We start from the raw sequence: 23,946 nt of genomic DNA, 5'->3' as shown, positions 1-23,946 counted from the left end.
ATCACCTTTTTTCATGGAGACCCCCTCACATTTAAAAGCGCCCATACAGACCCCCTCAACTATTGAAATCGAAAAAAATGCTAACTCCGTTAACGGAATGGAGTAAATGACTAAGATACCCTTTTTTTTTATAAGGTGAAAGTACATAAACACCCCCTCAACGATCACTTTGTTCCACGGAAACCCCCTAACATTTATATTATACCCTTATTCTATCAGTCGTTGTTCTAATCATTTTTTTCGTTTTATACAATTTCTTTTTTCCTTACATCAATCATTTTAAAGAGAACCTTCTGTATATAACCATAAAAAATAGCGTGAAAACCGTGGTGCAACGGCGGCAGGTGCTGCGGTGGTTCTTTTGCTGATAAGAAATGAGAAGGGAAGAAGACGAGGGAAAGGAGAGAGGTGAGGGAGAAGAAGAGAAGTGGAGGAGAATGGTGGTGGCAGTCGACAGCAGCTGCTGCGTTGTTTTTTCCATCTCTATTTTTTTAAATTTTCTTTAGAGAGCGTGTGTGTATGTATTAGAGGAGAGAGGAAAAAAAAAAGGTCACCGGAACCAATGGTTAGTCGGTTAGGGTAGAGAGGGAGAGTAGCTTAGATAGAGAGGGAGAGATTACTTGTGATTAAGAGAAGGGAGGAGAATACAGTCCTTTTAAGTTTTAATCCAACCATTGATTTTAATGGTTGAGATGGAGTGTTTTTAAAAAAAAATTGTGTGGGTGGAACTGGCCCCTATACACATGCGCGCGCGCGCGCACACACACACACACACACACACACACACACATATATATATATATATGAACCAAAATTTCAAATATGTTTGCTAATTTTGGATTTTAATTGGAGGCTGTTTGTAGAGGGAAGAAATAGATGGGTTAGAGGGGGTGTATATATGTACTGCAACAAGGGTATTTTTGTCCGATTTAAGGATGAGGGGGTTCCTCACAAACGGTTTGGAGACGGAAGGGTGTCACTTGGGTACGGAGATTAGTTGAGGGGGTCTGTATGGGTGCTTTTAAATGTGAGGGGGTCTTTGTGAGAAAAAGTGATAGTTGAGGGGGTGTTTATGTATTTTTGCCTAATAAATTAAATTAAAATGAACTGACTGGGACAAATACAGCCCCAGTAAAATGAAAAAATCAAGGCAAGAAAAGTCCAACTTTATTTTAGGCAAACGGGTACAGACCAAGTCATTAATTCTCAGGATCCAGGACAAGTTCATTCACCCGCAGTTGTTGAAAAAGAATTTACGGAAAAATTACATCTATTATTTCTTTTGCAAATTAAGAGTTCATTTGAAAAGATTGAAAAAAGAACAAGCCACAGCAGGGAATATAGCCTTATCAAATATATCAAGAAACACCAAACCAATGGCTAGCAGAAAATCAACAATTCTTCTATATATATCACTTGCGAACATTTTATTTCTGTAAGAGGACCAATCTAATGCATAACAATAAGCAAAACTTTGCCATATGACCAAATGGATACAATCCAGGCATCCTCAAACCTGGGACACTGATACTTGAGGGAATTCCTATAGACATTGTGCTGAATCTATAATACTAATATTGTTTTACTACCGTAAAAAATCCAATTACGATTCTAAAGCTCTCAAACATTTGAATAAATCGTTGGCATCAAGTCTCCAGGTCATCGCAGCCATAGAGCAAACTCTGAATCTCTGTATCGGCGTAGAATTCTCACATCATCTGGGGTCTAGTTCAGTAATGGATGCTTCATTCACAGACCATTGCATTGACTTGCTTGTAGACCAATCCGACTCTAGGCTTTAACAGTATTCGACCTTGTTTTGCTCCGACCAAGGGATGCAGGCTGTTGAGGAATTCCAAAAGTAACGGAATAGCTACTGAGCATCGTACGTAACTACGGTTGCTATGGAAGCCCTGGTGTCTGGATCATCTTGGACACACAACAAGGCAATATGGATGCTTCTCGTGACTTCATTTCTTGCACATGACCGTTCAAGAGTTGGATCCATCAAATCCAAGGACGTTCCTTCCCTCCAGAGTTTCCAAGCCTGCAACAAGTCCTTGTATACATGAGTTGGTCTCTCTTTATGAAGTTTTAACTTTAATTCTTAGCATATATTTGTAGTTACTTTCAAGCGTTAATTTTAAGAACTTCCAACAAGGACATAAATTTTCGAACGTCCTTAAGTCATGGATACAAGACTAGCAATATGTGGGACAGAAGGAGCAGCAATTAGAATGCATGGATAAGAGCTTACATAGATCATAAGGTCCGCAACATCGTTTGACTGGTAAAAACTGTTGTTCTTTTTGCCAGAAATGATTTCCAGAACTAAGACAACGAAACTAAAAACATCAGACTTGACTGAGAATTGTTCATGCCTTACATACTCTGGAGACATGTAACCACTGCAATCCACCATTATCAATGAATCATGAATGGATGAAATCAGACATGAAACAATTAATTAAGGACATAATGCCCCAAAATTTTAACTAAAAATGTATTTGAACTGATTTGGCACTCCTCTTTTCTTTTTATTTTTCTTTTTCCTTAACAACGTACACTGTTTTTTCCTTTTTACTGTTGATTTAAGAATTCATAAGTTATGAAAATATGTCAAGAATTGATTGAAAGGTAATCAGGTAAATAAATAACCAATAGTAAGGTCAAAAAAGGATTACTATTCTAAAAAGTGTAGAATCCGAGTGTTCATATCATTTAATAGAAAAACGAACACACGGGATTCAGGGACACTACTTACAATGTTCCAACGACTCGACCTGTACTTTCTTGAGTTTGGTCAACACCAAGGAACCTAGCCATGCCAAATCTGAAATTTTCACATTCATAAGCTATTGCTAATTTTGAGATCGCAGTGTATAATTGTAAACCAGGAATCTTCATGACGGTCCAACATGCCCCGGGCAATCCCTCTTATAATCTTGTAAGTTATAACGTCTCGACCAATCCAACTCCTGTTGCACTTGTGGGTCTGTCCATTAATCGATCCAAATGCAAGTTCAAGTCAATACACAATTCATATTGTGTACTATTCATCTATGCTTATTGGATTCTGTGGGGCTCCATTTTGGGTGGTTCGTCCTTTTTGAATGGTGGTTCGGGGTTAGCTCCTGTCTCCTTTGCTCAGTCCTGCAAAACGAAGCACGACTAAGAGACCACACCGGAGGTTCTCCGGGATGGCCCTCCGGTGCAAGAGTCAGTTTTGCTTGCCAGGAAGAGTTAGAGATTGGGAGCTAGGGTTTTGTTTGAGCGTACCTCTTCCAAGAAGGCATAATGGGATATTTATAGGAAACCCTTCGCTTGGTCTCCAAGATTGCACCAACGCTTGACACGCGTCGGCTGATGTCACTGTTGCATCACGTTTAGGGTTTTGCAACCGTTTTTATGATGAGCTGGCACCTTCACGTGCCACCATCATTGTCCTCATAACCGTTCGGATGACATCACGACCATCATCATAGCCATGGTTGCTGTTCCGATGCGGATGAGCTGGATCGTCGGCCAAGCCATGCTCGGCACCGAGCATGTTGTGGGACCTTCGGCAGCTATCCAAACGAACGTATCCTCCACCCCGAGCAGGTGTAGGGAATGGAACATTAAAGGAGGTGTAATCAGAGGAAAACTCGGCGACAGGGACCTTCGGCTACGATTGCTGATCCGAACGTCCAAAGAGAGATGTCTTGGAGTTGAAAGTAATACTAGATCACGCTCGGAATGGCTCGAGCCATTTTGCTCGGCCTGCTACAATAGCCCCTCAACCCATGCCGAAGCTCTTCACTCGGTATGGGTTGATTTAAGACTTGGCCGAGCTTGAACCTTCGGCAGATTAATCCGAGCCCCACATAAGATAACAGCCGTCGAGTATTCGAACGGGTGTGTCAGTTGAAAGGACGTTTTGGTAGACGAGGAGACGGCTAGCATGGGAAAGGGCTTCAGTTGCCACGTGTCACGTAGAGGTTGGCGAAGGGTTCGGCGGTGAAATGATGGGCGGGAAATTCGAAAAGCCCCGCCCCGTTTATAAATACCGGTGAAGGAGGCGAGAGAAAGTTCTTCTGCACTTTATCTCTCTAGCGCTTGAAGCTTCTCTCTCTACATTTTCGTTCCAGAACTCAACTTAATCCTAGATCTTCAACTTCAAGCCCCATTCCAACAGAAATCTTCAGGTATGTCATCGATTCTTATCATCTCACTCTTTATCTTGCTTTCCACACTTATTTTCTGGGTTTCTGGGATGATTTTGGGGTTTTTTGTACTGTATGAACAGTAGATTTCTGGGGAGAACGATGATGTTCATCCCTGAACTCAACCTGTTCTTCCGAGCCCCCATAGGATGTCTGGGGCTCGCCGAACGATTTCTTTGATGGGGATAAATTACCGAACGTTCCCCAACTCTCTTGTTCTGCCAAACGTAGGTTGTCTTTATAGAAGTACCGAGCCCACTATAGGTTAGCATGTGACTCGTGAGCCGATAAGATGAACCGAACTTCCAAACGATCTTCTTTGCCGACGCAGATTTCACTAGCTTAATACCCCTTTGTTCTTTTCCTAGGTCTGGCTCACGAGGTCATCGACGTGTCATCAGACTCGGATTGCTCGGAAACCGAATCCGATCGTCAATTCCTCAGCGAACTTATCGAGTGGCGTAGGTTGAGGAATAGCCGAGCGGTTGTATCTTCTTCAACAAGGATGTCGGCAACTTCTCCTGTGACAGACGATTCTAACGCCGAGCGTGACTTCGAGTATGCTGCAGACGGATTCACTACGGAGCCTGAGATTAGTTTTTCTTCTGACACCCAATCCGAGACCGAACCACGGGTGGGACAAGAAGCCAAATCGAGGCTTATGTCAGGGGCCGAGGCTTCAACGTCGGCGCCGAGCGATGCTGATCTCTTTGACAAGGGACTGCTATGCCCTTATGCCCACTACTTTAGTGGTGATCCGGGAGAGTATGAAGCGTTTCGTACGAAGTACGACATTCCCGAAGACGTTCTGATTCACAGAGTCAAGATCACCGATATAAAAGACCACAGGGATCACCGTCCCGAGCATATAACCGTGCCCCTAATGGCCATCTGCGAGGCCGGGCTTCGGTTCCCCCTCCACCCCTTCCTTAGGGAGATACTATGGAAGTTTAGTTTGGCACCCCATCAATTGGCAATCAACAGTTACCGAATCATCATGTCGGTAATTGCTCTGATGGAGAGCCAAAATCTGGACTTCAAGCCAACGGACCTTTTCTTCACCTACACCATGTCTCGTCATGGTAAATCTGGCCGTCGGTACCTTTCAACCCGTCCTAAAAAGAGCCCCTTGATCCAGGGTTTATCCGACACGGATAAGTGGGCCGATTTTTACCTTGAAGTCCACGGGAACTACGAATTTGGCGACGGTCTCCGTCGGTACGCAGTCCCTAAAGTTAAGGATACGAGAGGTACCAACGAACCGTTCCTTTCTTAATCTAATAAAAATTTCGCTCGGCTTTTCGTTTGTTGCTTAACGTTTGCACTCCTGCTATCTTTCGTTTGCAGAGCTCGGTCCTATATCAAAAGGACTTAATACAAATTCTCGTGAGAAGGCTTGCGACACGCTCCTCGCACAAGCTTGCCGACACGCTCCAACCCTTCTCTACTACAGACCTTCATACAAGGGTGTGTTGAGAAGGAAAGAGAAGAGTAAAGAAGCCGAAGCCGAACCAGGGAAGAAGAAAGCAGGTGCCCCCAAGACAACCGGAGCATCTAAAAAGGGGGGTGCTTCAAACGTCGAAGGCGTTCGGGAGAAGCGGCTTCAGGGAGTGCGATTGCCGAAGATCGGATATACCGCCGAGGAGTGGCTCACTTCGCTTGGATCCGATATTCTAACCGACCCCGCTGTCGAAGATATGTCGAGGAGGAATATCCCTAGGCCCGTCATCCCAACGAAGTCAGCTAACCCTGCTCGCAGCCGTGGCTCTTCCGACCAGCAGCAACAGTAGAAGGAAAAAAGACAGAAGACATCCGAGGATGTTTTGCCACTGAACGTTTCTAAGTCTGCCCCGTCGAGTGTTGCCCGAGCCTCTCCTCCCAAGGAACAAAGGAATCTTTCTGAGCCTCACATTGACCTTACCGACCCTGAAACCGAGGCTGCTATCCGACGGCATTTCAGTCCTTCGTACACAATGTCTGACGGAAGGGTCTTGCAGTTGAGTGATTCCATTAAGGAAGAACCAAACCTTGCAGTGACGCTCCTCAGGGGTCTAGCTCTTCCAAGAGACTATGATCAAGTGCCGACCGACCTAATCCCAGGGCTCGGGGAAATGTGCTCGCATCTTGTGCAGGTATTACTTGTGCTTACTTTTGCTTAGTTTTTGTACTTGTGATTTTTCCTTTGTACTTGCCTTGTGGTAATCTTTATCTCCTTGTTTTTGACAGGCTGGACAGGCTGCCCTGAAAGCCTATGACAAGGCCACCAAAGTGTCTGCCGAGCGCGAACGATACAGGTCTGACCGAGATTCCTACCGAACCAAGTGGAGGATCTCAGATCAGCAATCGAAGGATGCGGAAGCAGAGGTGGAGAGGCTGAAGAAGGAGCTTGCCGACTTTAAGGCTGCTGCCGAGGCCAATGTTGAAAGGATGAGGGCAGAAGAAAAAGAGAAGCTCAATGCTGCTGATGCCAAGGGCTATGAGGCCGGGATAAACCGAGCCGCACTGGAGTACACCCAAATAGCACATAAGATGGTGAATGACGAGCTTGAGGCTCGGCTTCCAAATTTCTTTAAGCTGGGTTATACTGCTGGTGCCGAGGCTATGGCTGCGGTAATGGCAATTCAAGCCGATTCTGGCTTTTTGAAGCAGCTTCCCGAGCCGACCGTGCCGGATCTTGAGCTTCCTTACTCCGAAGAGGAGTGCCTACCGTTACCTCCTGAGGATGACGATGAAGAGATGATCGAAGCGCCTGTGGCCGATCAACAAGGGAAGGTTGGAGATGCTGAAAGCCATCCCGAGGCTCAGGATAAAGTTGCCGAAGATACCCCAGTTTAGGATTTTCCTTAAGTTTTATTTTGTTTTGTTTCTGAATATTTTTGAACTTTGCTTTTGGACTGGATGGCTCCGAACGTTTAGGATTTGCCATGCCAGATGTAATAGTTTTAAGGGGGTCGGCATCGAACGTTTTACCAAGCCGAGCCCTCTTGGTAGGAGATTCTGCATTTCAAGTTTGTGTTTAAATGACTTAGAAGGAATTCTCAACTTTGTTACTGCACTGAATTTTTCTCCATGCCTTAGAAATTTTTTCTGATTTTGGCTGCCGAGGGTTAAGCAACCTTGGCTTGCTTTGAAAGTTTTGATAGTTACTCATGATAGCCCCTACTTTGGTGTAAGGCTCGGCTCATAATGCCAGTCTTATGCCAAGGTAATAGGTAGAGTAATTGTTTGATGTGGCCATTTAGTTCAAGTCAAATTATGAACATAGCCGTACTGAGGATAAACTTTCAAGTTCATCTATTGCTTTCTGTTTGGACTTTAAGTTGTCCGAGTTGTTTATGATTTACTCAAAACAGCCCCAATGCTGGTATAAGGCTCTGCTCAAAATGCCAGCCTTGTAACAAGGCAATATGTTAAGTAAATGTTCCAAGTGTGGACATTACCGAACCAATTTGTTTAATCGAGTTGTGGCTGGAAATCAAATTGTCCGAGCCATAATCATGTTTGCAGTAAAGAAATCCGAACGTAGCTGTAACTGTTAGAATACCGAGCTTATACTGATTGATGTTTGAATCATTATAATCAAATATAAAGAACACTGATGCTTCAGAAGTAGGAGATACTTTTCATTAAAAAGATTGCCAAGACAAGTACAACACTTTGGTAAGAGAAAAGTAATAGACTTGATAGGTGGTGTGATAGAGTGCGACCGACGAGAGAGTTCAAAGGTAGGCCTTCCTGAGGTTCAGAGCATTCCAGGGATTTTCAATTTCCCTTCCTTCTTTGTCTTCTAACTTGTACGAGCCATTGCCGACCTCTTTAATCACCCTGTAGGGTCCTTCCCAATTTGGTTTGAATTTTGTCTTTTGATTGGCTCGGACAACCTTCCTCCAGACCCAGTCATCGGTTCTGAACTTCTTAAGCCTTACGCTTCGATTGTAGCCCCGAGCGACTTCTTGCTGATAGTTGGCTAACTTGAGCTGAGCATCGTCTCGCTTTTCTTCGGCTAAGATTAGCTCGGTTGCCACTGCATCATTGTTAGATTCTAGATCAAAAGTTTCGGTACGCAGGGTCGGGAACTTTGATTCCAGTGGTATGACAGCCTCCATGCCGAAGGTCATTGCAAAGGGAGTTTGGCCAGTGGAGCGTTTGGGAGTGGAGCGGTAGGCCCAAAGGACCCTAGGTAGTTCCTCGGCCCATTTTCCTCGTTTTGAGTCAAGCCGACGTTTGATGCCCGCGCAAACAGTTTTGTTAGTGGCTTCGGCTTGGCCGTTGCCCTGGGGGTAGGATGGGGTTGAATTGAAGAATCTAATTCCGAACTCAGCACAGAGCCCAGTTAACTCTTTTCCGACGAATAGGGAGCCATTATCTGACACAATTGCATAAGGCACGCCGAACCTTGTGACGATGTTTCTCCAAACGAATCGCCGAACGTCTGTTTCAGTTGTTGTGACTAACGGCTCCGCTTCCACCCACTTTGAAAAGTAATCCGTTGCAGTGATCAAAAACTTGAAGCCCCCAGGGGCAGTTGGAAGTTTGCCTACTATATCCAAGCCCCACTGAGCAAAGGGCCATGGACTAGTGATAGGTTTGAGAGATTGAGCGGGTTGCCTTGGTATGGGGGAGAAAAGTTGGCAAGGCTTGCACTTTTTGACCACTTCTTCACAATCCTTCTTCATTCCTTTCCAGAAGTATCCCTGACTGAGAGCTCTTTGGCATAGGGAACGTCCGCCAGAGTGACAACCGCAGCTGCTAGAGTGGAGCTCGGTTAAAATAATTGGGACCTCGGTTGGGTGAACGACTCGGAGATATGGCCCGGTGAAGCTTTTCCTATATAGTTGGCCGAGCTCAGAGATCCAGTAGTAGGCTGCTTTGCTGCGTACACGGTGGGCTTCCTTTTTGTCAGAGGGAAGAGTATCATCCTTGAGGAACGAGATGATTTCATCCATCCAACTTGGGCCGAGGGAAATGTTGTATACTTCTTCCGATACTTCAAAGCTCGGCTGGTGAATCTCGCCGAGGCTGATGTGTCGGTATTCAGATGCTTTGCTTGCCGAGGCCAAACTTGCAAGAGCATCGGCATGAGCGTTGTTCTCTCTGTTGATCTGTTCGATTTGGAATCCTTTGAACCCTCGGATTAGCTCTAGAGCGGTAGCTTGATACTTAATCATTCTTGGGTCCCGAGCTTCATAATCACCTGTTATTTGATTGACGATCAGCTGAGAGTCGCAGAACACTTGTAAATCTTCAACTTGTAAACTTGCCGCGGCTCGGAGGCCAGCAAGCAAAGCTTCATATTCGGCTTCGTTGTTTGTGGCTTGGAAGTTGATTGTGATAGCACTTTCATGAAGGACGCCACAAGGGTTTACGAGAACAACCCCTGCACCCGAGCCGTTGCTGTTTGATGCCCCGTCAACGTGCAATTTCCAAACGTCTCCGCTAAATAAGTTCCAAACTTTCCGAGCCTCTTGTTGTTCTAGCATCCCATAATTAGGCTTGACCAATGTTTCCTCGTCCGGGCTTCCAGGGGTGAACTCAGCAATAAAGTCTACCAATACTTGTGCCTTAATTGCAATTCGAGGCTCAAAGTGGTTATCAAAGTTTGCTAATTCGACTGCCCACTGAGATACTCTGCTTGATAGATCAGTTTTCCTCAAGAGATTTTTAAGTGGAAACTCCATGAGAACTATGATGGGGTGCTCTTGAAAATAAGGGAGCAATTTCCGAGCTGCTGTAACCAATGCTAGAAGGAGCTTCTCCAGTGGCAGATATCTAGTCTGTGCCGGGAGCAAGGTTCGGCTAGAAAAGTAGATTGGTTGGTCCTCAAGGCCTTCCCGTCGGACAAGTGCCGAGCTCACGGCGTGTGGAGAGACAGCTAGATAGAGATGAAGAGTTTCGAAAGCTACTGGTTTGACAAGAAGAGGGGCCGAACTGAGATAAGATTTCAGCTCGGCAAGGGCTGCATCACAATCTTCCGTCCACTTGAAACTTCGTCGGCTTTGCTTCTTAAGCGTTTGGAAGAAGACATGGCATTTATCCGATGAGCGGCTGATAAACCTGTTGAGAGCCGCTGCCATCCCAGTTAGCTTCTGAATTTCCCGAGGAGTGGATGGTGGTTTTAATTGCTGAATAGCTGAGATCTGGTTCGGATCTGCCTCGATACCGCGCCGAGTAACCAAGTAGCCGAGGAACTTCCCTGAGCTAACTCCGAAGGCGCACTTGTCGGCGTTAAGCCGTAGCTTGTGCTTTTTCAAGATTGCAAAGACTTCGGCAAGATGAGAGAGGTGATTCTCGGCCTTGAGACTTTTCACCACCATATCGTCGATATAAGCCTCCATGATTTCTCCAATGAGAATTCCGAACAACAGGTATACCATTCTTTGGAATGTGGCACCAGCATTCTTAAGGCCGAACGGCATAACCAGGTAGCAGAGAGGCCTCTGGGTGTGATGAATGCCGTTTTTTCCATATCGTCGGGATCCATGGCTATCTGGTGATAGCCTCGGTAAGCATCCAAGAAACTTAGCCGAGCATGACCCGCCGTTGCATCTACCAATTGATCAATCTTTGGAAGGGGAAGACAGTCTTTCGGACAAGCATCATTCAAGTTGGTGTAGTCCACGCAAACTCTCCATTTTCCATTCTTCTTTTTCACCACCACAGGGTTCGCGAGCCAAGTGGGGTATTGTACTTCTTTGATGGCGCCAGCCTCGAGGAGTTTGCCAACTTCCTCATTAACTGCGTCGGCGTGAATGCTGGCTGACCGCCGAGGCTTCTGAATTACAGGCTTTGCCGATTTTAAAACTTTGAGGGAGTGCTGGATGAGCTTTGGGTCAATGCCTGGCATCTCATACGGCGTCCATGCAAAAACTTCGATGTTGCTTTTGAGGAACTGCAAGGTTTCTTCACTCTCGGCTTGGGATAAACCAGCGCCGAGCATGAAATAACGTGATGCATCCTCGTTAAGTGGGAATTTGATAAGATCCTCAATTGATTTCTCTTCAGGAAGAGATCCGACGTCTTCGAGAACTGGTTTGTCAGGGACTTCAACCCAATGTACTCTTTTGGTGCTTGATGACTTTCCGATGGCCGAGACGTAACACTGTCTGGCTTGTAACTGATCTCCAAATAAGTCTTCTTGTTTGCCGTTAGCGCCGATGTACCTGACCACTTGATGGTAGGTTGAGGCGACGGCCTTGATTGAATGGAGCCAATTTCGGCCAAGGATTGCGTTGTATGGGCTCGGTGCATCTACAACGACGAATTCTTGATTAGAAGCAACCGAGCCCGTAACGACAGGGAGGGTAATCCTTCCGAGAGGCCAAACTGGAGTGCCACTGAAACCAATTAAAGGGACTTCTGTTGATAATAGGCACGACTGTGGGATTTTGAGCTCGTTGAAGAGAGATAAATACATCACTTCTGCCGAGCTTCCTTGATCAATAAGCACCCTTTTGACCGAGTGAGTTGAGATTTGGAGTGTGACCACCAGAGCGTCGCAATGGGGGGTTTGGATGCGTTGAAGATCTTGCTCGGTGAAGGAGATTGACCAGGGACGCTCGAGCATTTTGACTCTTTTTGGAGCACGATCGATGGAAAAAACTTGGGAAATATTCTCAGCTTTGACAAGCTCTTGACGAAGCTGTTTTGCTGCCTCCCTTGTTGTTGACCCATGAATAACGTTGATTACTCCGACTGGTCGTGGAATAAGGTTTTGTCCACCAGCGTTCGGCTGTCTCCTCGGCGTTTTTGTCCAATCGATATGATCATCGAGAAGTCCTTGTGCCGCTAGATTTTCCAAAAGTGCCTTATAGGGAGCGCAAGCCGTGGTGTAATGCCCGAGCTCATTATGGTATGAGCATCTCTTCCGATTGTTGTTATTGCCTTCTTCTGTGTTCAATTTGGGAGGGTCCGGCCAAACAAAGAATGGTTCCCTCTCTATCGCACGGAGGAGTAAATAAATTGGCTCTTTGAAAACTGTGGTTTCAGCTATATAGTCATGAGCTTTCGGCCCCTTTTTGTCTGCCACCTTGACTGTGTTGACCTGCTTCTTCGGCTGGACAGCGACCACAGGCTTCGGGGGTGCGATTTGGGGCGTGGGAACATGAAGGCTTTGAGGTACGATTGAGTTCTGTCCTCCTTGGAGTTCTCGCTCGGCGATGAACTCTTCGTAGGAGCAGAACTGTTCTACCGTCCTCATTAGCTCGTTCATTCCATGTGGAGCCCTTATTGCTAGCTCATCCAGGATCTTGCTTCCTGTTTCCAACCCATTCTTGAAGTTCCTTGCCGCCCAGTATTGATCAATACCGGGTATCTCGTTAAACAGTTGCCAGTAACGTTCGGCATACTTCCGAAGCGTCTCGCCGGGCCTCTTTCTCATCTGTGCCAAGGCATCTTCTTCCTTGGCTTGCTTGTTGCTAGTGATGAACCGATAGTTAAAAGCTCTTTCAAGCTCTTTGAAACTATGGATCGATCCAGCCTCTAATTGATTGAACCAAAGTAAGCCGAGGCGCCCAAGACTTAAGGGGAATGCTTTGCACATGATGGCATCGTCGTCGGTGACGCAAGAGACGGTGCTTCTGAAACTGATGAGATGGGTGTATCCCTCAGTCGTACTGGGATCGAACTTCTGGAACTTGGGTAGATGTAGACCTAGCTTCGGCAACGTTGCTTGGATCTTGGCCGAGAAGGGTGATTCTGTCAGTTTTTTCAATTGGTATTCGTGGGTTGGCCGAGGGGGAAGACCTTCCCGAGCGTTTCGAGACTTCTTTGATGCTTGGAATTCTTGTTCCCTTTGTTTTCCTTCGTTCTCATCCTGCCGACGTTGAAATCCCCTCTCCCTCTTCTCTATGGGGACCTTTCTGTACTCTTCTTCTGGAAGATTTTCGGTATGGTAAACCCTTCGTTGGCTAGGGCGATCGTCTTGCCGAACGACGACACTTACACTCCTTTCACGATTTAGCCTCCGAGCGCTTACTGAATTTGTTGCTCGTCCTTCGTGAGCCTTTTCCCGAGGGACTTCATCATGTTCGATCCGATGGCTCTGGGGACCTTTCCCGTTTCTTCTCGGCGTTCGGCTTCTTTGCCGTTCGGATTTGTACGGGATGAGAGCCTGATCGTTGTCTTGGAATTCCACGGTATCGTAGCTTTGGGAGCCCTGGGAGTATTCGTCTCCAGCCGATGAACTTGAGAAAACAGTATGCGGGCTCCCCTCTCGCTGTCCTTCTCTGCCTCTATGTCCCGCACCATTGCCAAGACGTTTATGAACTGGTGAGAGCTGCTGCCTAAGGCGAGCACTATCCCCAGTTCGATGGTCTGTTAATGGTGGGTCCAGTCGGTCGTGGACTGAGATTCTTTTTGGCCGCGCATCAACACCCAAAGGAGGAGGGGGTGGCAGATTTCCTCTCCGGCGCCGACCCTGAGATCCGGAGTGGGATGCCGTTTGAAATTCTTTGGCCTTAATTTTTTCGATTTCCATTCGTAGGAGGGCTACATCAGCGTTGGTCTGTTCTTGTTGCTGTTCTAGCATTTGTACGTATGCTAGAGCATCTTCACTCAGGCCCACTGGACGTTGGATGGAAGAGCTTACGCCTGGAGGAGTAAATCCAGGAGGGTGAGATGGGGAGGCAGCGTTGATACCAGTTTCAGAGGTGATGTGTAAAGAGGAAATGAGGGGTTGAAAGAGAGGAGGTGGTGGTGGTGCTCCGCCCATTGTTCTTTGGAGGAGACTGGTGGAGATCTCGAGGGGTGAAGTTTTTAGGTACGAACGAGGCGGTCGAGGTGGAGGAGCCGCCGTGGATCTGAGAATCAAGTTCACGTCGGGTTCACCAAATTGTGGGGCTCCATTTTGGGTGGTTCGTCCTTTTTGAATGGTGGTTTGGGGTTAGCTCCTGTCTCCTTTGCTCAGTCCTGCAAAACGAAGCACGACTAAGAGACCACACCGGAGGTTCTCCGGGATGGCCCTCCGGTGCAAGAGTCAGTTTTGCTTGCCAGGAAGAGTTAGAGATTGGGAGCTAGGGTTTTGTTTGAGCGTACCTTTTCCAAGAAGGCATAATGGGATATTTATAGGAAACCCTTCGCTTGGTCTCCAAGATTGCACCAACGCTTGACACGCGTCGGCTGATGTCACTGTTGCATCACGTTTAGGGTTTTGCAACCGTTTTTATGATGAGCTGGCACCTTCACGTGCCACCATCATTGTCCTCATAACCATTCGGATGACATCACGACCATCATCATAGCCATGGTTGCTGTTCCGATGCGGATGAGCTGGATCGTCGGCCAAGCCATGCTCGGCACCGAGCATGTTGTGGGACCTTCGGCAGCTATCCAAACGAACGTATCCTCCACCCCGAGCAGGTGTAGGGAATGGAACATTAAAGAAGGTGTAATCAGAGGAAAACTCGGCAACAGGGACCTTCGGCTACGATTGCTGATCCGAACGTCCAAAGAGAGATGTCTTGGAGTTGAAAGTAATACTAGATCACGCTCGGAATGGCTCGAGCCATTTTGCTCGGCCTGCTACAGATTCCAAATTTAACATTCACGGCAATAAAAAAGTAACAAGCAATATAACAAAGACTTGTTTAGATTTTCATACTGAATAAAAAGTAGTCTAGGCTTTTGTCGGGAACAAACTCATAAATGAATATCTTTTCTTTTCCTTCCAAGCAAAATCCCAATAGCCCCACTAGGTTTCTATGTTGAAGCTTGGCTACCAATACCACCTCATTCATGAATTCTTGTGCACCTTGCCCCGATGTTCGAGATAGCCTTTTCATAGCTATAACTTGTCCATCTGAAAGTAAGCCCTGAGAATACAAAACATCCCGTGAAACTTAATATAGATCCAAAGTAGGACAACTTCTGAGAATTGGGAACGATTTTACAACAAAAAAATATACCTTGTAGACTAGACCAAATCCACCTTCACCGATCTTGTTATCGTCTGAGAAGTTGTTTGTGGCAGCTTGAATTGTACCCAAACCATATTGCAAGGACTGAACTGCTGACATGTCGTCCCCAACTGGGCAAATCAAAAGTTGAAACAAGAATAAATACATGGTCATTCTTTCTTTAGTTTGTCTTGGGGTAATGTTGAAATTAAATATTACTTGTTCTTACCATTGTCTTCTTGTATAAAGTTATACTTCTTCTTCGCCCCCCTACTTAGGAAACAGAAACCTGCTATGAAAAGGATAATAGCGACCCTATTGGAACTACAATGACAATGATTACTTGCGATGAGATTCCCCCATTTCCTGCATTGAAGAAATTACTTCATTCAACAATTTTCATGAGCAAAAGGTAGCGTTCATTTAAGGTGGCAAACAATCTGATTCGAGTATCATTGTAAGTTGTTTCGGCTAAAGTAGTCGATAGCCACCAAAATGAACTCATGTCCGTTAGACCCCTTTGGAGTCACCTTCCCAATAATATCACTGCCCCAAACTGAGAAGGGCCATGGTGTGGTCATGCTGGTCAACTCGGTTGGTGGCATATGCATAAGGTTGGCGTGAATCTTACATTTGTGACATCTCTTGACAAACTCATCTAAAACTAGCGTTACTTAAGTTGGTTGAGTTTCATTTTAAAACTAAACGAGCTTTGACAATATGTTCAGACTTGGTTAATTTGTAAGGGAACGTTGTGATTTCAGTTTATAACAAGCCGACATGAGTCAACATCGGTCACATTTTGGAAAATACAAGTGAGATACGTCATTCGTCCACTATTCTTGGTCTTTTGTGGGAGTTTAGGCAAACATGCAGTTCGTGTATCTCTTCCTCTAATAAATTAATTTCAGTATTTCTTCGTCGTCATATGTTTCGCGCAAAAGGGGTACCACCAATCGGCTAAGAATTTTTTTGTCGGCAAAACTACATTTTGGCATGTTAGAACTATGGCTCGATCATATATATGTTAAGTATGAAGGGATACTAAAGAGTTCTAGAAATAGGCCAGTTGCCCGAACGGTGCGGTGCAGAGTGAGTAGGTATAAATACTCTATATTGTAAACCCTGTTTCAGTTGATTGAATAAGAAACGACAGCCGCTCTCGCTCCCTTGGACATACTTGGTTTTGGAGAACCACGTATATTATGTGTCTTGATTTCTTTCTTGTTTTCTATTCACATATCTTGTGTGTATGTGTGTTTTGGTCCTACATGGCGACAAGTAACTTTTGGAGACGAATTTTTTTTGTCGCCAAAAATTACCGAACTAGAATTTGTTTTTCCTCACTTTGTTGTTGCTCATACTCAAACTGGGGATCTGCGGTTTCTAAACAACCACTCCACACCACTACGCGCATCACTTATTTTTTTATTGATAATATTGCAATATATATATATATATTACTATTTTTTTCAATAATTCTTAAAGTAATCTATTATGTATTTATATATATTGATATGTATTATTTATTTAAAATATATTGAATTTTTCAAAATTTAAAAAGTAATTAATCTTGCATTTGGAAACGAAGTTTTATTTTTGTTGCCAAATAGGTACCATTTGGTGACAATTCCGATTTCGTCGTGATAACTATTTTTGTTATAGTGTTATATACTCCAATTTAGAAAGTTAAGAAAGATTTTGCTTTTGACATTTCCAAACTAGCAATATTTGGCAACATCCATAAGAAAAAAGAACCAAGAATATGAAACTAAAGGACTTACGTCTAAGAGTATCCACAATGCTACAATCAAATTAAAAGTAAAAGGTTTTTAAAATTAACTATACTTAACTCGTTCGGCTTATTTGGGAGAGGGTTATGGAAGAAATTAATGAGTCGTGGAGAGGGGAGATTGGCAAAATTATCCATGGCTGTAGCTCCGGACGACTTGGAAGCGAGTCAATGAGGCGTTATTGTATTCAATTGAATTGTAGTGTTCCCTGGTACAGGAAAGCAGAGGACCGGAGTTTGGTTTGGAAAAGTACTTGAGAGAGAGATTGGGGGGGGGGGGGGGGGGGTGGATTATGTGATCACGTATTCACGTCGTCCATTTAAGAGAGGGTCCATTTTGTATTGAGGAGGGGAAGAAACATATGGCCCACTACTAAAGAAGATTTGTCATATCATATCTTTACCCAAAAAAAAAACAGAAGATTTGTCAAACATAAAGTTTATGGACACAACAAATCTGTACATAGATCGACCACAGATTGCTATGTGAGACTTACCACGGGTCCCACACAAGTGATTCGAGTCGTTAATTATGTTTAAAATGTTTTTTTAAGGGTCCCCACACAAAATCAGCTCAATTTGATACCTATAAATATTTGATCTAATCGTCTAACTTTTTCATTCTCTAAAAACCTAAATGAAAAGTTAGATGATTAAATTAAGCACTTATAGGTATTGGATTGAGCTAATTTTCCGTGTAACCCCTTTAAAAAATATTTTAAACATAATTAACGGATCAGATTATTTGTATGGAACCCTTAGTAGGCCTCACAACGCAATCTGTGCAAGATTGTGCATAGATTGTGCACAAATTTGCTATGTCAGTTTTCATCTGACACTTTTTTTTGCACTTATGTTTTCGTCTTTTCAGAAAATGAATTATTTATCTTACCCTTTTAAAAATTTATCCACATGTGTGTATATTGCCTTCCTAAATTAGTGGGATTAATCAATCATTTCCTATTTTAGTGGGATTAAATTATTTCCTAATTTAGTGGGATTATCTCATTTCAAAATGAGTGGTGCTACAGTTCCCGACCAAAAGGGATCCGACCGGATCCCGACGCCCTGCCGGGCACACTCTGGCCTCCAGATGGCCGATCCGAGCCGTCCAAAAATTCTATAAAAAAAAATCGAGTGGGCCCCGCGCGAGAATTAACAGCATCCGATGTGTATAGGTGCTCGATCCAAATATATACAAAAATATGGAGTATTTGGATCGAGCACCTACACACATTGGATGCCGTTGATTCTCGCGTAGCCCACTCATTTTTTTTTAGAATTTTTGGATGGCTAGGATCGGCCGTCCGGTGGCCGGAGTGTGCCCGGTGGGGCGTCGGGATCCGGTCGGGATTTTGGGATCAGGAACAGCAGACTTTTCGTTTCAAAATTTGTGGGTTTAAATCATTTCAAAATTTATTTTTTACTGATTTAAAATCAGAAACCCTATTTTGGAACATGGTGATATCAACCATGTTTTTTATGAATTATTTTTGCAAATTATGGTAATTCATGAAAAATTAAATTTCCTTAAAATAGGTTGAATACACCATGATTTATTTCATCAAGAATCGAACCAAAACAATTATGATTTAATGAATACACTACGATTTATTTAAAAAAAAATACAAATTTGAGCCATAATTTCATGAACTAAATGAAATAGACCATGATTTAATCGAAAAAGAAAGGCAAAATAATTTTCTATGAACTAAACGGAATACACAACAGTTGTGTGTGTAAAATTTTTGAACCTAATATTACAATTGAACAAAAGCAAGGCCGGCCGAAATCCTTTTAAATTACAGGAGGAGTGATCCCGCGCATATGTGCGTTTGATGCAGCGGATAACTTTCCAGATGAGCACATCCGAAATCTCACTCATATCTTTTGGCTTTCGATGCTAACTATGGTTAGATTCGATGGGACCCACAAGTTATGAAGAATCAATAAGAGCGAGGGTAACAAACAAAATCGGACTGGAGGCTAAATTTTATTAGATAAAAATACGGTCCGAGGACCGAACATCATAAGGGCAAGATTAAGAAGTAATAGGAGGATTCCAGATTGTTTAGCTAGCAAATGAGCTACCTGGCCTATTGCACAAACGATTAACATGGACAAAAGTACAACAGGAAAATAACGCAGCAAGTTGAAAGCAATCTGAAATTATAGAACTACAATCCGAAAAGGATCCTTTCCGATTGAGAGCCTGAACAACTTGGGTAGAGTCATCTTCCACAATAATTAATGCTCGAGAAGTTCATGTTAGCCATAGCAGAAAGAGCTTCGCAGAAGCTCAACGCTTCAGTCAGTCTCCGGGAAAGAAAGCCCGTGAAAGGAATCGATATTGTACCAAGAATCTGGCCGAGATGATCCCCAATATTCAATTTGACAACACCAGGTGGAGGAGGATATATACCATGCAAGAGCTGGAGTAGGGGTAACCTTTTTAACGGGGATGGGCTGTGCTTCACGTTCCGCTTTCACTTCATTGTGAAAAGATAGCGCCTTCTCTACAAAATGAACTTAAATTAATTTATTTCTACCCTTCCAAATGTGCCAGCAGATTGAAGCCAGAAGAGAAATCATGTCATGGTCCGATTGCTTAGTACGCAGATCATGAGAACGGTCTAGTTTCAGGACTTTGCTCATCCAGCCAACAAAAGAGAGCGAAGCCCTGAAACTAGATACCATGTGCACAAAAGGACAGTTCAACCATACTTCTAATTTCGACAATTGACACTGGAAAATCAAATGTTGTCTTTTTTTGTCTATTGTTTATATATTTCAATATAATATTTTTCATGATTTCAACAACCTTATATTGCAGAACGAATTGAAATCTAATAAATAATATTTATATTGCATATTTTTCAAGATCTATATTGAAAGAAATAGACAACAGACATAAAGGAGACAAAAGAAATAATGGACAAACAAAATAGGACGGAATGTGTAGAAATATTTACTTTGGTGAAAACTTTGTTCAGTATATATGATTTATTTTGTATTGTTGAGTTATATTTTTCTACTTATTCACAAAATTAAGTAAAACTTGAATTTACTTTAAATGCGGATGTGCCGTGAATATGAAAAATGTCAGATTGTATCGGAAAAAAAATACTCCACTACCACAAAATTTTAATGCATTTCCATTTCTGAAGTAACCCAGGGTTCAAGCCATGGTGGAGCCGCCTCTGGAAGGAGGGGAAATTATTCTGTGTAAACCTTTAATGTGGTTTTTCGTTTCCCTAGTACTTTAATTGATTTGCCTGATGAGAAACTCTGGTACCAAATCGAGACCACATAAGCATATATACCCTACACAAAATAGACCGAGTTTAGTTTCGTTCAGTGACCTTCAAAATTGAGTGAATATTATTCATCACATTGCCGGTCCTATTGCGATGATCGAAATAGTTCATCTCTTATAACATGAAAATTTTAATACTTCTATAAAAATCAACGAAATCGGATTTCGGTATCTGCTTGTTTAAATCTCACAATTAAAAGTTCAAGCTATTGTCAAACTTCTAAACTGAAATTGGGTGATTTAGAAATCTCTGAGTCTAGTACTCCGTACTCGTGCCAAGAGATTCAACGACGTCCAACTCATAGTAATAAAGTTTACTTGACTCGCTTTAATTAGTCCAAGAAGAATTGACGCTCCATGGGACCATGAGTGGATCAAAATTCTTTAAAGAAGACATGGAAATCTGATGCTTTTATTTGCCTAATAATAAGTATGGTTTGGAACTTGATATAGGAGTAGTTCAAAAGCCTCAAACATCAAGCAAATTCCAAGAAATTACAAATTTCATGACTTCTTTGGATGTTGCGAAAGGCCGCCGCGTGTACCTCACTTCGACTCTTTGAGATCGTTTGGATTTATGAAGAAGCCTGGGCCCACAGCATAAGCCCTGGTTTAGGAAGTTATCGAGGTCGGGTATTCTTAATCCCCCGTTCTTCTATAACACCGTAGAAAAGGGTATTCAAGGGTCTTAGCAATGGCTAGGGTTTGAGGTATCCATCACGTATACCCCTAATCTCCCTCAAAAATGGACGATTCCATCCCTATTTATCCCCCTCTCCCACCCCCAGCTTGCCATTTCTGTCGCAGTTCTGCTTTTGTTCGAAAAGACAAGAGGGAAAGCTGAGCAAGAGAAAAATAATTAAGTGTTTCAAATTTCAATCTGTTTGAACCGGTGGAAAGATTTTTAGTTTTCTGATCATTTTATCCTAAATGGTCATAATTAAATTTTGACAATAGGGCTCTCGTTGATTAGCTCTAAGAAAGTCGTAGAACCAAATATCTTTTAAAGCTAACCAACGAGAGCCCTAAAGCCAAAAATTAATTATAATCTTTTAAGATAAAATGATCAGAGAAATAGTATCTTCGCATTGATTCAAACCGATTGAAAATTTGAACACTTAATTTTTCAACCTCTTTAGACAATTTATATATTAATTTTTCAACGTCTTTATACAGTTTATATATTAAAAAATATTGTTAAAAAATTAAACTATTCTAGTTTTTAATCTGTTTGAATAGGTACGAAGATCTTATTTCTCTGATTATTTTATTCTAAAGGGTCATAATTAATTTTTGGCTCCAGGGTTCTCATTAGTTAGCCCTAACAGATATTTAGTTCTACGACTTTCTTAGGGCTAATCAACGAAAGCCCTATAGTCAAAATTTAATTATGACCCTTTAGAATTAAATGATCAGAAAAATAAAATCTTCCCGCCGATTCAAACAGATTGAAATTTGAAATACTTCATTTTTTTTTCTCAGCTTTCCCCAAACCAAGTCTTGCAGCTTTTTCTTTTCTCAATCCCTTGTAGCCCCAAAACGACACAGTTTTGAGGCACTACAATCCTATGCCCATGTGTTCCATACAACCCTATCCATCCACACTTAAAAACACCCAAAATTATTATAAAAAAACTTTAAAAAAAGGAATTTTAATTGTTTTTACTTATTAAATTAATTAATTTATTATTGAATTAAATTATTATTTCTTAATTATGAAAAAGTAATTAATTTTTACAATTTTATATTTATTGTAATGAATAATCTAACTTAACACTGCACACGGGCAAAAGGGTCATTTGACAGCTTTTTATATCATCTATCATTTCTTATACCCCCAATTTATCTTTTATCCAAACCAAGTATTATTTAATCCCCATTTTCTAATATCTCATCCAAACCAATCACTATTTAATACCCCCTACTATTTTGTGGGTCATCCCTTATTAACTAATATCCCCTATTATCTTATCTCTCTTATTAACTAATACCCCCAAATTCTTTTCTCGCATCCAAACGGGCCCTTTGAGATAATTCCAAGAGAAAGAAAAAATTGAGAAGTCACTCTCTCACAAAATCATAGCGGCCACAAATATCTTTCTTTTCCCTTTCCCTCCTTCTAGGGTTTTACACTCTTCACACTCTCGTACGGCGGTGGAAGGGGAATGACATGATAGTAGTTATAAACATGTATATTTTATATATAGTTTTGTCTTTGTTTTGTTTTTTGTCCGTCTCTTCAGATCAACGAATTGTCGTTTGATCGGTAGGAGTTTTGTTTTTGTCTTCTTGAGAGTTGATAGTTTCATCTTTGGACGAATATTTCATCTGTAGATCGGATTTTTCCAGGGACGACGTTGTTTCACATTGATATCTGTAGGAACAGTGCTATTATCCTACATGAATTTTCATCTAAGGGGTTGATTTTGAATTATTTAAAATTTTCTCAACATATTTTGACTACCAATAAAAAAAATTTGAGGTGCCAATTATATTATGTGGTGTTATTTATTTTTATGTGCGAAAACAAAATTAAAATGAAATTTTTTAAAAATAGTCCTTCTATTTTATAAAATCTCAATTTTGTCCCTCGTGAGGCAAAATCAAATTTTCCCTTTCTTTTCAGTTTTTAATTAACGCTGCTAGCGAGAGAGATGAAATTGAGACGGAATGTAAACAAAAAAATTAAAATTGACACAAATGATACTAGAGGGATGAAAATGAGAATTCATGTAAACTAGAGGGACTATTACTAAAATTTATCCTATATAATATATATACACACAGTCCGGATCAAGTCTACACCCTTACGGTCCGCACCTCCCCTTTTTCGATTGAATTTCGATGATCCGAGCTGCTCAATGTGTTCAGAACGTGATTTAAAGGGTACTTGCGAGAAATCAGCAAAAAAAATGGCCGGGAAGGCCTTGATCTGAGCAGTTTTTTTCTGAACCGTTCAAAAAAAACCTGTTCAGATCAAGCCCTTCCCGGTCATTTTTTTGCTGATATCTCGTGAATACCCTTAAAATCACGTTCTGATCACATTGAGTGGCTCGGATCATCGAAATTCAATCGGGAAATGTGAGAAATGGGGAGGTGCGGACCGGAGCTCCGGTCCACACCTCCTGACCTGAGCCTGACTGTGTATATATATATATATATACACAGTTAGTCTCAAATGAGGGAGTCCTTATTTTAATTAAAATACGGACCTCCTCGTTTCTCCCATTTTCCGATCGAATTTCGATGATTCGAGCCGCTCAATGTGTTCAGAATGTGGTTTTAAAGGTACCCACGAGCAATCGGCAAAAAAATGACCGGGAAGGGCTTCATTCGAGCAGTTTTTGTTTGAACCGTTCGATAAAAAATAAACAAAAACTGCTCGGATGAAGCCCTTTCCGGTCATTTTTTTCGCCGATTTCTTGCGGGTACCCTTAAAATCACGCTCTGAACATATTGAGCGGCTCGGATCATCGATATTCAATCGGGAAAGGGAGGTCCGCATTTTATTAAAATGAGGTGATCCTTACGGGAGACGGACTCTCTCTCTCTCTCTCTCTCTCTCTCTCTCTCTCTCTCTCTCTCTCTCTCTATATATATATATATATATATATATATATATATATATACGGGGTGGTTCCGGGGATACTTAAAAAAATTCTTAAAAAAACCCTCACAAGTTCTCGATCGAAATTTAATGATCCGGACCACTCAATGTAATCAGAACGTGATTTTAAGAGT

General features: G+C 42.5%; 1 pseudogene; it reads right to left on the bottom strand.

Moving 5' to 3' along the window:
* Positions 1-1,467: 1,467 nt before the first annotated feature.
* On the bottom strand, positions 1,468-19,586 carry LOC131314025 (cysteine-rich receptor-like protein kinase 10; annotated as a pseudogene).
* Between the last annotated feature and the right edge of the window lie 4,360 nt (positions 19,587-23,946).

This window comes from Rhododendron vialii, chromosome 13a, assembly GCF_030253575.1.
Source record: "Rhododendron vialii isolate Sample 1 chromosome 13a, ASM3025357v1".
Lineage (NCBI taxonomy): Eukaryota > Viridiplantae > Streptophyta > Magnoliopsida > Ericales > Ericaceae > Rhododendron > Rhododendron vialii.
The sequence above is the reverse complement of the archived record's forward strand: the minus strand, read 5'-3'. Positions and strand labels throughout refer to the sequence as shown.